Source organism: Erinaceus europaeus, chromosome 10, assembly GCF_950295315.1.
Source record: "Erinaceus europaeus chromosome 10, mEriEur2.1, whole genome shotgun sequence".
Classification (NCBI taxonomy): Eukaryota; Metazoa; Chordata; class Mammalia; order Eulipotyphla; family Erinaceidae; genus Erinaceus; species Erinaceus europaeus.
In genome coordinates this window covers 117,064,541-117,080,096 of record NC_080171.1, presented here as the reverse complement: position 1 = coordinate 117,080,096, position 15,556 = coordinate 117,064,541, and positions in this window count along the sequence as shown.

Sequence of the window (15,556 nt, the reverse complement as noted above, 5' to 3'; positions counted from 1 at the left end):
TAGCTAGAATACTAAACTAACCAGTTGCCTTTATATCCTTTGTAAATCAGTTAGTTATGAAGAGTCATGATTAGTTTAAGTCTATTAAGACTGTTTATCTTTAATCACTATCATCTTTCTCTTTTTCCCCAGCAAACACTTTTTTTTCTTCAAAGAAGAGATCAAAAAAAGTAAACAGACATGAGAAAGTGCTTCAAGTCACTGATTACCAGATAAATGCAAATGAAGACAAACGCAGTTATGCAAATGAAGGAACGCAGTTATGCAATGACAGATGAGTGCCAAAATAGGTTGTGGTATATACACATAATGAACTACTACTCAAGCCTGAGGTAAAAACTATGTTATCTCCTTTGCCTCATCCTGGATGAAATTTTAAGCAATCGTGCTAAGTAAGATAAATCAAAAAATAGAAAGACAAATACTGGATGATTCTTAACTTCCACTGATAGGAACTATTTTTTATAAATTTCTTTTTTTTATTTTTTATTATATTTATTTATTTGTCCCTTTTGTTGTCCTTGTTGTTTTTTATTGTTGTAGTAGTTATTACTGTTGTTGTTATTTATGTCATCATTGTTAGATAGGACTGAGAGAAATGGAGAGGAGGGGAAGACCGAGGGGGGGAGAGAAAGACAGACACCTGCAGACCTGCTTCACCACCTGTGAAGCGACTCCCCTGCAGATGGGGAGCCGGGGGCTCGAACCGGGATCCTTACTCCAGTCCTTGTGCTTCGCGCCATGTGCACTTAACCTGCTGTGCTACCGCCCGACTGCCTTGAAACTTTGATTCTTTAGATGTTCTACCACTTATAGGTGGAACTCAAGAAACAAGACAGAGGGGTAAGGCGGTATAGCCTGGTATGGTGCACACACTGCAGTGTGCGAGCACTGAGGTTCAAATCCTAGCTCACCACCTGCAGGGGAGAAAGCTTCACTAGAGGTGAAACAGTGCTGTAGGCTTTTCTCTCTTCTTTTCCTATCTCTTCCTCTCCCTACCTCTCCCTTCCCTCTCAAGTTCTTTCTGCCTCTATCCAAAAACCAAACAACTACAAGAAAAAAGAAAAAAAAAAGAGCAGAAAGCAAAAACACAAAGTGACTCTTGGATTGGGTGGATTCCTTCAATGTCTTGTCCCAGATTATCCTCTCCATGCACACACCTATGTCTTAGGTACCATCTAATTGTGCCTGTCCTGCTCTCCTTTATTTCTTTCTCTTTTCCCACATTTCATGCCTTCTCATATTGACATATTGTCTTCTCCCCTCCACCAGCATTTCTTACACACACCAACCTGTATGTTTATTTCTGCCTTCCCCTTGAAGTTTTCAGAAATGGGATAAAGGCAAACACAATTCCTTGCAATGACATGATATGGTAGTTGTACGCTCTCCATAACATATACTGCTCAGATGTGAGAGTCACAGGAGACAGGGTCTGGGTCCATCTAGGAAGCGTGACTAGTAGGTATTTAAATTGCGGTGAGATCAAAATTTGATTTCTATAAAGCGGAAAGGAAGCCAGAACTGGGCAGGATATCACTAGCGATGGGCCACAAGGAAATCTAGAAGGATGGTTCATGTCCCTCTAGGATGGGCTGCCTGGCAGTCTTGAGAAAGTCCAGCTAATCGAAAGCAGAGCGCACACTGGGAGACTCTTCTTCCAGGCTAGAGTTCATTAAAACGAAACCAAGCTTCTGTCCTCTCTGGAAGTGCCACCTTTTATACTTAGGCAGATCCCAGAAGGTGAGAAGTCCAAAACCTGGATCATTCACTGTCCCCTCCCCCACCCAGGCACACACACCCAGGATCTTGACCCCTCCCTTTAGAGCACAGTCACTAAGTGGTCTTAAGGACTTTACATTGTAATAAGCAGTATACACATCAGGGAGGGGTTGGAGACTTGAATATCTGAGTCTGTCCTTCTGTTTCCAGACTCACTTGCCAATTGTTAAACTTAGGTGTGTGCATGGAGTTAAGTTTAATCTAAGTCATTGATCCCTGGCCATTCCTTTCTCCCCTCTTTCCAGTCCAAATTCAGCCCTTTGGGAGTTCAATATCATACACTACCACCTTGAAAAAAAAAAAAACAGCAAGCTCAGGCCAGCCAAATGACTCCTTGGATAGTGTTCTGCTTTGCTATGCACACAACCCAGGTCCAAGCCTGGCCCCACTACACTGAAGGAAGCTTTGGCACTGTGGTTACTTTCTTCCCTTCTCTCTTTCTCTCTCTGCCTTTCTCTAAAATGAACCAACAACAACAATAATACTAACTACAAATTCAAAAGCACCAGAAGACTATTTTCGTGCCTGGAAAAACGATGCCATTCCAGGGGAGACACTTTCACAGACAGCCTTGGAGGTTTAAGCTGAAGATTGACATCGTCTGACTTGGACTTTCACCTTGGCTACTCATAAGCAACTGTGACATCAGGCAGTGCACAGAATTCTGACAAGATCTGCTATCTACCAAATGACATCCAAGTTCATAGGGGGAAAATTCAGTTGCTGTCCAGGGACACTAGTCATCAGACCTGGTCCTTCTTCCAAGGTCAAATCATAAACAAAGCAAGAGATTCCTCTGTCACTCTCAACATTTGGGAAGCTACAAAGCTTTAAGGGACTGTGAGCCAGATCCTGTTGAAAAGGAGGAAATACGTATGGAAATTTTATCTTGGTAGCATGTACATATGTGTTGTATATACTTCTACTTATTTATTTATTTTTAGCATTTTCCTGGGGAGAAGCAATGTTTTTACAGTACAGTTGTGAAAATGTGAGTATGATTTCCCATCTCCCCATGATAGGTATCTACAAAAATGATTATTATTTCTTGTCAATCACAATATTGCAAGACCACATCAAAAGAAGAGATGTTCTCACAGGTGTCCAAATCAAAAGCTCCAGCATCCATTCAGCATGAGGGAAGGAGGAGGGGACATTCAGACCTCTCTATTCTTAGAGACCCTTCCTTTTTGAAAATCAGCTGTGCCCTTTCACCTGCGTTGACACACACCATGGAGCTCTGTTGTCTTTCCCGTCTCCTTAGCCTCCTTACAAAATGCACATGTTAGCAGGGAAAGGTCTTAGAGGAGAGACCAAAGCATTCTGCAAGTGCAGGTTGATCTTTCCCAGAAGTCCTCTTATTTGAATAATTTAACTCTCATCAGAGAGCATCATCTGACAGGGAAAGCATTAGCAATGTTTTGGTTCTTTCCTGGGTGATTAAGTTGCTTCTTTGCTCTTGTAATCCCCCAATAATCAAGACAGCTGAGCTCTGGGATTTGAAAACTGGCATTAACACTGCAAAGTTTAGGAGCAGCTATGAAGGCCACTCAGCACACAGTTCATTTATCCAGAAAAGAGAGTCACAATTCCATAAACAGAAATGGGTAATTAACTTGGTAGGAAAAGGAGGCAACCATCACCAAACCTGCCCTGAAAGAGGTTCTAAAAGACCCCTTATAGACAAGAACATCACTATAATACTTGCAACATATCAGAGCAAATAAAAAATTTGTTGAACAATGGCACTACAATACATTAAATCCAGAATATCAATAAATGTCAATGGCTTAAACTCACCCATCAAAAGGCACAGAGTGGGAGGATGGATCAGAAAACATAACCCAACCATATCCTGCTTGCAAGAATCCCACCTGACTCAACAAGACAAACACAGACTTAAAGTGAAAGGATGGAAAAATATCCTACAGGCTAACAGACCACAAAAAAAAAAAAAAAAGCTGGAACAGCCATTATCATCTCAGACACAATATATTTTAAATTAAATAAAGTAATAAAAGATAGGCAAGGACATTACATAATGATTAGAGGATCAATCAGCCAAGAAGACTTAACAGTTATTCACATCTATGCACCCAATGAGGGACCATCTAAATACATCAAACACCTTCTCAAAGAACTTCAAAAATACATCAATAGTAATACAATAATAGTGGAAGACTTTAACACCCCACTCTCACATTTAGACAGATCAACAAAGTAGAGAATCAACAAAGAAACGAGAATTAAGTGAAGAGATGGTCAGACTAGACCTCCTGGACATTTTCAGAGTCCTTCACCCCAGAAAACTGGAATACACATTAACTTGTTAGGAAAAAAAAATTAAATAGCTCAGTGACAAGCTACAAGTGCTTTTCTACACTGTTCTGTGATAACTGAACAGGGCTAGGTGTCAGTTTAAGAGCTCTGGGCAGTTGAGCTGGTTGTATATGCGCTGAAACAGGCATGCACGGGAAGCAAAACCATGTCATCTTTTCTTCATGGTGTGACAATTCCTGTCGCTGCTGACCCGTCATCTGCTGTGCAGGTGTCCTGGGGCATTGCGCTGAGCACTACAAGAAGCCGCCACCATGGATCAGTCTCCAGAGCCGGATAGTCCAATCTTGACTCAAATAGTGACCACTAAATAGTTATTCAGGATTCTCTTTTTCAATCTTTTTTTTTACATTAAAGTTTGGGGTGTTTTGGCTAGACAGGAAGAAAGCTCCATTATCCTGGAGACCTGTGGAGACACTTTATTGATTGGCTCCATCCCTGAGCAGTTGAAGCAATTCATCCAGGAGTATTTCAGTTGTTCTCTCACGGCCTGGTTTTTTGTTTGTTTGTTTGTTTTCCCTCATTGACTGCTCAATCATGTCTTAAAAACTATTTTATGGTGTTGGTGGGGACCAGTGCTAAAAATGACATATAGTGAAGCAGTATATAATATTTACTAACTTTATCCTGACAGACTGCATAAGGTGTCAGCTTTAAGTTTCATAGACTAGGCACTAAGATCAAACTCAAAACTGTCTCTATTGAAGACACACATTTCTTCTCCTTCTTCTTCTTCTTCTTCTTCTTCTTCTTCTTCTTCTTCTTCTTCTTCTTCTTCTTCTACTTTTTCTTCTTCTTCTTCTCTATATTCATGATCCTAAAATGAGAACACAGAGGGGTGGGAAGCATCAGCTCCGTGAATCCTTTAGTAATACATCAGTAATGACTTCCTAACTCACCATGGAGTGCAAAAAATCCCTGCGTCATGGTGGCTGCCATGCGTTCAGTCTCAGACTTTTAAATAAATCCTTTTGGGAATGAAAGCTCTTAGGTTCTCAATATGTTATGTGAACAGAAACAAGGCACTTTGACTATCAAATTCTTGTTTTCTTTTAATTTTTTGTTTGCTATTAATAGTTTGTTACAAGATTGTAAGATTACAATGTACAGTTTCACACCACACCTACCACCAAAGCTCTGTGTCCCCCTCCCTTCCAGCTCACAAAGATAACCACCATCCTTCCCATAAGTCTTAAATTCTTGGTTTCTTTGTCTTTCAAATGAGAGGAGTAATATCTACCCTATCAAATACACTTTTGTGAACTAATGTGGGTGGCGGGACAGGAGCCTCACAGATGCACAATTTCATCCTTCCTAGGTATGTCAATTCTTTTTCAAGTTCTGGAAGAATGTTATAATTCAATCTCTTCAGTTAGCCAGAAATGTTAACATTCTCAAGGTGTTTTATTTTCTATATTTCTTTCTTTTTCCTTCAGATAGAGGCGGGCAGAGAGAAAGGGAGAAATCGGAGAAATGGAGTTCTTCCCTCCAGATTGTGGATCTCTACGTGATGCCAGGGTTCAAACATCGACCATGTGCATGAGAGGGTATCTGCCCTACCTGGAAGCAATTCATTATCATCTGCCCTGTGACATGCTGACTACCCATGTCAGTATAGAATAGCCTTTTCTCCCATTCTGTGAGGGGTCTCCTTGTTTGTGTGATAGTTTCTTTGGATGTACAGAAGCTTTTCAATTTGCTGTAGTCCCATTGATTTGTTTCTGCTTTAGTCTTCCTTGCAATTGGGTTTGTCTCATCAAAGATGTCCTTGAGGTTTAGGTGGAAAAGTGTTCCACCAATGTTTTCCTCTAAGGATTTGATAGTTTCTGGTCTAACATCCATGTCCTTGATCCATTTGGAGTTGATTTTTGTTTCTGGTGAGATAAAGTGGTTCAGTTTCATTCTTCTGCATGTTTCAACCCAGTTTTCTAGCACCATTTATCGAAGAAGCCTCCTTCCTCCATTTAATACTTTGGGCCCCCTTATCAAACGGGATACAGAGATCTGGTGGTGGGAATTCTGTGGAGTTGTACCCCTCTTATCCTATGGTTTTGTTAATGTCTCTTTTTAAAATAAATTTAAAAAATTTTTTAAAAGAACCACTGTTTAGTACAAAAATCCTTGGTATAAATTGTTCTCTGTGACCACCTGTGGCCAGTAGCTTTGTATTTTCTAGGTCAGCTCCATGCTTATAGTGCTTGCTAATCCTCCAGCAGAGACCCTCAGACTCTCTTGCTCCTTTCCTTATTTAGGTAACAGGGAACTTGTGAGCTCTGAAGCCCAGACCAGGGGTGGAGGAGACAATTCTGAGTCAGGTATAAAAGATGGGAGAAGGCTGAGGGGGAGTGCTGCTGCCTGACTGCCACTGTTGGAGGCACGCCCTTTTGCAAAAGAATAAATGCCTTGCTTCAATTCCTTAAAAAAAAAAAATTATATATATATATATATATATATATATATATTGCCTTTTCTTTGCCACCAAGCTTATGACTGGAGCTAGCTGCCTGCATAAGGACTTCCACTTCTGGTGGCTTTTACAGTGAAACTGAAAATCTACCCCCACACTCCCTGCCACCCCCACCCCAGAGATTTTTACTTTGGTGCAATACTCCAAACTCAATCAAATTCTGCTTTGCATACCCCTTTCTATTCCTTTTCTCAACTTCCATTTATGAATGGGATCATCCTATACTCTTTCTCTTTCTGGCTTAGCTCATTTAACATAATTCCTTCTAGTTCCATCCAAGATAGGTCAGAGAAGGTGGGTTCATTATTCTTAATAGCTGAGTAGTATTCTGTTGTGTTTATAGACCACATTTTTTCAGCCATTTATCTCTATTTAATTTTCTAACCTGAGCCCCCTGCGTGGTAAGCTGTAAACTTTACTAAGTGTTCCATTTCCCAGCCCCCAAATAGTATTCTTTTTTTTTGTAATTTTTTAAATTTATCTATTTATTCCCTTTTGTTGCCCTTGTGTTTTTTTTTTTATTGTTGTAGTTATTGATGCCATTGTTGTTGGCTAGGACAGAGAGAAATGGAGAAACGAGGGGAAGACAGAGAGGGAGAGAGAAAGACAGACACCTGCAGACCTGCCTCACAGCCTGCGAAGCGACCTCCCTGCAAGTGGGGAGCCCGGGGCTCAAACCAGGATCCTTAATGCCAGTCCTTGCACTTTGCACCATGTTAGCCCCCAGATAGCATTCTTAAGAAATGAACATTGGTTTATTATTTGTGAAAATATTCTGAGAAGATCGATAAGTCTGCATAAACAAAAAGCAGCTAAATGATGAGATTTTATCACTGCGACTATAAAATTGCTTCCCTTGCTGTGTGAATAATTCCTGACCTCCACTCATCACAGCTCATCCTCCTTTGCTCTCCGCTCATTAGTCTTCTTAACAAACTTCCTGCTTCCTCTTGCAGTGACACAATGGTCATAATATGTGCATTATAACCACTAATTCATGGTCTATTCCATATTGGCCAGGCCTCCCTAGAGGCAATTAAAGTCAACAAAACAGTAACTTGTGTCCTTTCATAAGGACCTCTGTGTGAGGAGCAAAACAAAAGCCTGAATTATCTACCTTCAGGATGCACCTATGTCATCCCTGAGCTGCTAAAAGGAGCAGGAGGTGACATCCTGACAGCACCCTCACACCTATATGGACACTTTCAAGATAAGAGACTCAAAGTCTGGCCTTTGCATCTTCCCAAACACAGATAGCTCTAACTTAACTCTGTAAGATAAAAAAATGCATTGAAGTTATGAGCTATAATGTTCCTTTGTTATTTAATTTAGAAGTTCATAATTCAATTTCTTTGCTTAACTGAAGATATTCAAAGTTAATGAGATGTTTTGTTTCCTTTATTTTATATTCATTTTATTGATTAATTAATAAAGGAGGGAGGGAGAGAGAGAGAGAGAGAGAGAGGGAGAGAACCGGAATGTCGCTTTGACAATACAATGCCAGGGACTGAACACAGGACTTCCAGCTTGGAGTCTAATGCTTTATCCACTGAATCACCTACTGGGCCACATAGAGGCTTTCTGTTTTTAAAAAGCAATTTTGTATTCTTTCTGTAATTTGCCTATATAACTATATAACTAAATCTGTGATGGTAAGTCAGTTATGTGGGGAAATTTTTGATTATTCCCCAGAGCCTATGTCCTCTAAATAACACTAATTAAACTTCTGTCTTCCTTCCTTCCTTTATTTTTTCTTTCCTGCTTTCTTTCTTATTAGACAGAGACAGAGAGAAATTGAAAGGGGAGGGGGGTAGAGTAGGAGAGAGAAAGAGACACAGAGACACCTGCAGCATTGCTCACCACTTGTGAAGCTTCCCCCTTGCAGGTGGGGAGTAAGGGCTTGAACTCGGGTCCTTAGGCACTGTAATGTGTGCATTTAACCAGGTGTGCCACCGCCTGGGCCCCTCTTTATCACAATTCTTTATTTTCCTTACTGAACTTTGAATTTATTTTACAGCAATGCTAATTTCAGCTAGCATCTATAAGACTGACATGCATTTTCTAACAACAGCCTGAGTCATGGCTCACTGGATAGAGAATATCCCTAAATTGTGTGAGACCCGAGTTCTCTCCCTGGCACCACAAATACCAGGATGCTACTCCAGTCCGTCTTTTCAAAATAAGTCAATAGACATATTTTAAAAGACGCACATTAAAACAGAGGCAGCCATCAGAGAAAAGGTCAAGAGTCTGAAAAGTAAAAGATATATTTGGAAAAGTCGTGTTTAGATGTTCAGAAAAGCTGAGAGGACATAAAGGAGGTGAGTGTAGCAGGAAAGAAAGCACAGAAGTTGGCTTGGCACAGTACTAAGACAAGCCTTTGGCCTCAAGAGTGAGCTTAGATTTATTCTTACAGCCTTAAGGGTTGAGGAGAAGTGAGTGATATGTCTGGACTTCAGCCTGGGAAAGGAACTCTGAGGCAGCTCAGGTGAGCAGCAAAGGGAGTGAAGAAACAGGGGGGAAGGAACCTAGTGGGGAGGCTTCTGTGAGTAGCTGAGGTTAGAAGCACACAAGATTTGATCTAGAGCTAACCCAGGAAGGAAATAGTAAGGGGAAGATAGGATAAATGACTTAGGGAAAGCATACAGAGAATTCAGCAGTTAACCAAGGGAAATAAATGGTAGGGGAAAAAAATAAGTGATTTTCTTAGGTGAAATGACTCAGAGAAGGTTGGAGACTCTTACTGAGAGAGAAGAGGAGCAAAGTCACAAGAAACCATGGCCACAATCTTGAATACACACAGTTGAGGTTCTGTAAAGTTTCTATAACAGAATTAAAGTTTATATATAGAGAGAGAGACATAAAGAGGGCCTGGGTGGTGGCATACCTGGTTGAGCGCACATGTTACAATGTGCAAGGACCCAGGTTCGAGCCCCCAGTCTCCACCTGCAGGGTAAAACCTTTGCAAGTGGTGAGGCAGGGCTGCAGGTGTCTCTCTACCTCTCTTCCTCTCTATCTTCCCCCCTTCATTCTCAATTTCTAGCTGTCCCTATCCAATAAATAAATAAAGGTAATAAAAATATTTTTTAAAAAGAGAGACACAAAGATAAAGATAAACACAGAGCGACCAGAGCACTGCTCAGCTCTGGTTTATGATAATTCTGGGGACTGAACCTGAAACATTATATCCTCAGGCATGAAAGTCTTTTGCATAACCATTATGCTGTCTCCCCAGCCCCAGCCCCAGAGTGGAAGTTCTATAAAGGTTCAGTAAAGGTCAGGGGAGATGAGTGACAAAAATATCCAAAGGAATTTAAGTTTATTGCCAAACTCATTAGATTTGTTTCTTGGTAAGTAGCAAATCAAAAGACACATCACAAGAGGGACATTTAAACAGAAAACCATTCTCACCGTAATTGAGTAATAGAGACAATGAAACAAGTGATCTCAAGTCACTCCCCTCTGGATTTGCTAATGGGGAGAATATATGGGCACCTAGTGCTTTGAAAAGTAAGGTGGGTCTCTTCTGAGCTGCTGTATGTCTGCAGCAGCACAGGGGTAGAAATACTAATGTGTGGTTGAAACTTGGTGGACAAGCCTCTTCCTAGGCAGAGCTGCTATTGATTTCTTTATCTCCAAAGGTCAGTCACCAAAGGTTCATCTCTCTGGGTTTGGTGCAATCTCTGGGTGTGAGATTTGGATCACCAACAGAAGCACTGGGCAGCAGTTTTCTGATTCTGGTCCTGGATAGTAGTTTCTTTCAGAATCTTTGGAACAAAAATAACTGGGCAGACAGGTTATTTCATCAACTCTGGGAGTTAAGTTGCCTTGACTGTCCAAGACTTATTGGGGTTGGTAACTGCACCTAACTAAGGTTCAAGAAGTAAGACTGAAGTCAGGTTTGGAGATTACAGTTAAGAGATAACAGTCACCAAAATGGGAAAAGATAAGGGGAGAATAAAAGCTTGCATGGTGATGTGGAACTGGCAAGGGGGCCTGGGGAGACAGCATAATGGTTATGCAAAGGACTTTCATGCCTGAGGCTCTGAGCTCCCAGGTTCAATCACCAGTGTCACCATAAGCCAGACCTGAGAAGCGTTCTGGTCCTTGTTTCTGTATGGTTCACGCTGTATCTCTCATTAAAATAAATAAATAGATTTAAAAAATCTTTTAAAAATAAATTGAAAGGGATAATCTCAGTAAAAATACTCCAGATACCAATGGGTAAGTGTTGACAAGAAAAATGGAAAGTGGAATTGGAGGGGGGAAAGAAAAACAAAAGAGGGTCCGACTGATTACTAAAAAGAAGCAAAGCTACAATAAAATTGACAAAGTTAAATTTCTGGAAGCTTGCACAAAAAAACAGCATGTGTTACTGTTAGTGAGCTAAAATCAAACCACCATCCACTGCAAGGAAGCGAAAGATGTTTATTCACGAATTCGAATCTGGGCCGAGTGGTGACTGACAGCAGTCCACCAGCTCGACCCTGAACAAGGCTCAAACCACACAAGTTAAAGGATTCTAGAGTACATTCTGGGTGGGAAATATGCAAAACTAGAATTCTATAACACACTCAATAGCATTTTACAGAAAACGCAGGATCCAATCATTTCAGACATTGCAATGCCTTAAGCAGCCTATAAGAATTGTCTAATTTCAAGCCTTTATGCAAAATAGGGTCACCACACTTTCTTGTTGTCAGCCAAGACCACCGGGCTATCAGCTCCCTCGACCTTGAGCAAGTGGTTGGGTTTCAAGGACTTGGTTAGGCGAGCTATTCTCTTTAAGACAAACAACAGGTGGCTTACATCTTGGGGTGTGGGTTTTGTCTAGCCCCCCTTTATACAGGAATTTTCAACTGCAGGCAGAAAAGCAACTATACTTACAACTCATGCTTAAAATTTTACTTAAAGAAATTCTAGAGTTACTGCTTCTAACAGTTACAAAATAGGTTCTCTAAGAACAGATTTCCTACTGTTGAGATGTTAGTAAGAAAATATTCAAAATAAGCCAACATCTGTAGAATCATGAAGTCTGAAAATTTGTTCATGAATTTTAAAGGAGAAAGAGGCCAGATTCGCTGGATGGTGCATTGCTTAGTCTTGTTTTTCTAATCAACTCCAATGTTTTTTGTTTTTTTTAAAGTAGCCACATCATTATGAATCGCTTTTGATACCTGAAAGTTCACAGCAGAGGGTTGTGCTGAACTGTTTTCCTTCTGCCAAGCCGTGCTCAGCTGCAGAATTTTCTATTATGTGCTCCATGATGGAATTGCAGCCAGAACTTTTTAGGTTTTCATCCAGCTAAGATCATGTTTGGGGAGAAGCCAACTGTAGATGCAGTTTTCTGCCTACGAATTAGAAACTCAAAGTTCACTAAAGTTCAGGAAGTTCAGAAAGACATATTGTGGAGGATGGATGGATGTGCCCAGTTTGGTGGTTCAGAACTTCCACAGAAGTCCCCAAGCAACCACCGGCTTTCTGCTCTCCTCAGCTGAGCTCCGTTTCCTCTCTCATGGACGGCCTTCATTAAAAACGTGGTCATTTCATTTTGTTTTTGAAGCTGTTTCATAATCTTGTTTCCATAAATACTTAATTAAAATAATGTTCTGATTTTTCTGTTTAAAGAAAAGGTTACTCCACATGTTAATCATTCACTGCGATACAGAAACAACTACAATTTGGGTATATCAACGTCAGTAAATGTCTCTTTTATACAAATAGAGACAAAGACTGAAAGTGACCACAGCACTGAAGCCTCCTCGAATGCAGAGGGGACCAGGCTGAAATCTGGATCACACACATGGCAAAGTAGTACGCTATCCCAAAGGAGCTATTTTGCTGACCTACAGGAAACCTCTTAAGACTTCAAAGAAAAGAAAAATGTGTTTATAAGTTGGCTGTGATCACACATCAGGTACTACTGGGCTGTAGTCAGCCTGGCTGGCTCTAGGGAAACCCTTTCTATCATAGACTCCACTGCGCTCAAGCCTGCATGTCTGTGAACTTCAGTTTATAAACAAGGAGGAACTTGGAAAGCAAAACATAGCATATATAAACAGAAATAGTCATGAAAAACTCAAAGCTATACTCTAAATCAATAAAAGTAAAGGACTTCATTTTCAATTTAAGGTTAGTGGCTAGCAAGTAAAATTCTTCTTTTCTCTGGAAAGACGTACAGGTTAGGGTAGCGTAAACCACTGCTAGCCATGTCTTCTGTAATACACTTCATCCTACCAAATACCTTCGTGCAAGATTTGATGCATTCTTCTTTCCTGTAAAGAACTCTTTTAGGCATTGTGAGTCCATGGCAACTATCACTGTAGTATGAGAGCAGCTATTGAGAATATGTAGGTGAAAGAGATAGTCGGGTGACTTGGTGGTGTAATAACTGCATGAGGAAGAGCTGTGCTGACTCAATTAGCATAACCTTTAGACGAATAGATAACATCTACCTTGACAAATCACGGGGATTCCTAAAGTGTGCAGATGCCAACGTTCTGAAAGCTTATCCATCAAGGTCATACCTGCACATTAGGAGACTGAAAAAGACAGGAGACTGGAAAGGACTGTGCATTTTAATCATTTTCATCATGAAGACATCTTGATTTGGATTTTAAAGAAATTAAGAGTTGTTCAGCTCATAAGACTATTATATTCTATTCAATGTTTATCAAAAATCCAAAAGGCCACCTGCAGGAGGGAAGTTTCATGAGCTGTGAAGCTGGTCTGCAGGTGTCTCTTTCTCTTCCCTCTCTCTCCCTCTCCTCCTCAATTTCTCTCTATCCTATCAAATAAAATAGCAAGAAGGAAAAAGCCAAAAGCATGTGTGATTGTCAGTAATTGTCACTGAAATCTAATCTTTGTCAGAGATCTACTGTTATGGAGAAGAGAATGCAATCCAAAACCATGTAGGTTCAAAGATTTGTGCACAGCCTGGCATGTCTCTGCTTTCAAGAAATCTCCTGGCTCTGTAATTTCTGCATCTAACTGCCTGTTTTAGAACAAACACAGAATGACCTCATTCACAAATTCTAAGTTATTTATAACTGGCTTCCCTAGGATATTATAAAGGCTCAGGTTTGTTTACTGTGAACTCTGCTAGTGTAAGCTTCCCCTATAATTAAAGGAAACACAACTGATGAACTCTAGAAATCAGATGTGGATTTAGAATAGAAACCTTTTTTTTTTTTTGATATTTGTGACTTTCTTTTTTTTCTTTCTTACCATTCTATTTTTCGAATTATTGTAGTTGATAGTTTCTATGTTGTTTAAATCTTAAATTGAGGAAATAAGAACATTTCCTGTCAGAAAATATGAATTTAAAATCAAGAACAATCTACCAATGATGACATCAATAACAACAATAAAACAACAAGGGCAACAAAAGGAAATAAATAAAAATCAGTTTTAAAAAAACTTGTCTTTAAAAAAAGGACAAAAACAGAGCACTGCTCAGTTCTGATTTGCTGTGGTGACCGGAGAGGTTGACCTGGAAGTTCCTATGTCACATATGTTCTGTTGTACAAACCACTGTACTATTTATTGTGCAGGCCCAAACTTGTCAACCTTTAACGGCTTCATCGTTTGTTTATTTAGCGAAATAAAAATGCCCTTCAGAGCTCATGTACATAAAGCAAAAGACTCCGAAATGAAAGAAAGAACTCAGTGTTTTAGAAATTTCCTAGTATATTGACTTACTACTATAATACATTACTTACTTCTATAATACATTGAACTTAACAAGCAAAACACAAACTTCTCTCCACTTAATTCATATTTGAGAAGTTTCTATTTGCTTCTGTTTAATAAACCCACATGAATTGGCTTCTGGTTTGTATCAAATGTTGCTTTGGAATGTTTTGAAAGGAAGTTATCTTTTTAAAAGAAAAACAGTCTGAGTTAAATGCTATAATCTCACTAAATCGGGCCATTTATTGCCAACAAGGAACAGATTCAAACAATTAAGAACATCCAAAGTAAGGATCTGGGTCTTTATTTAAACCTTATGGAATACAGAAATAAATGTGTTTGTAAGAATGAGTACGGTGAAGAAAGCGTATCACATACCTTAATTTGTCCTTTCTCATAAATTAAACTATAGAATTTTCAAATGACTACCAACATAAGAGTGTTTCCAGGTCGGTCAGTTGTTAATCAATTTGAGGAAATACTCCTAAAAATTTTAACATTAACATGTTTTCTTCTTAAAGATTCTACTTATCCATTAATTGATAAGAGAGAAAAAGAGAACCAGAGCATCACTTGGGCACAAGAGATCCCAGGGACTGAGCACAGGGCCTCATTCTTGATGACCTTTAGACTTTATTCTCTATGCCGTGTCCTGAGCCACGAACCTAATGTGTATTTAATCCATCTCATGTAGCCAATTATAGCCAATTATAGTCTAGACATTGTGGGTAACATCACATGATACAATGACCAAAAAAATTACTTTGTTTTCTTGAGTTATTTATATGGCTATCTATTTATGTATTTATTTTTAAATAAGTTTTTTCTTTTTACTATATATATATATATATGTATTTATTTATTTATTAATGGATAGAGACAGAGAGAAATTGAGAAGGAAGGGGTCGATGAAAAGACACCTGCAGGGGCCAGGTGTTGGTGCACTTGGTTGAGCACACATGTTATACTGTACAAGGACCCAGGTTCAAGCCCCCTGGTCCCTACCTGCAGGGTCAAAGCTTCACAGGTGGTGAAGGAGGGCTGCAGGTGTCTGTCTCTCTCCCTCTCTATCTTTCCCTTCCTTCTCAATTTCTGACTATCTCTATCCAATAAATAAAGATAATTTTTAAAGGAAATTAAAAAGAAAGAAAGACACTTGTAGCCCTACTTCATCACTAATGAAACTTCCGTTGCAGGGAAGGACCAGTGGCTTAAACCTGGGTCCTTGCGAACTATAATGTATACACTTAACCAGGTGTGCCACCACCCGCCCCCTCC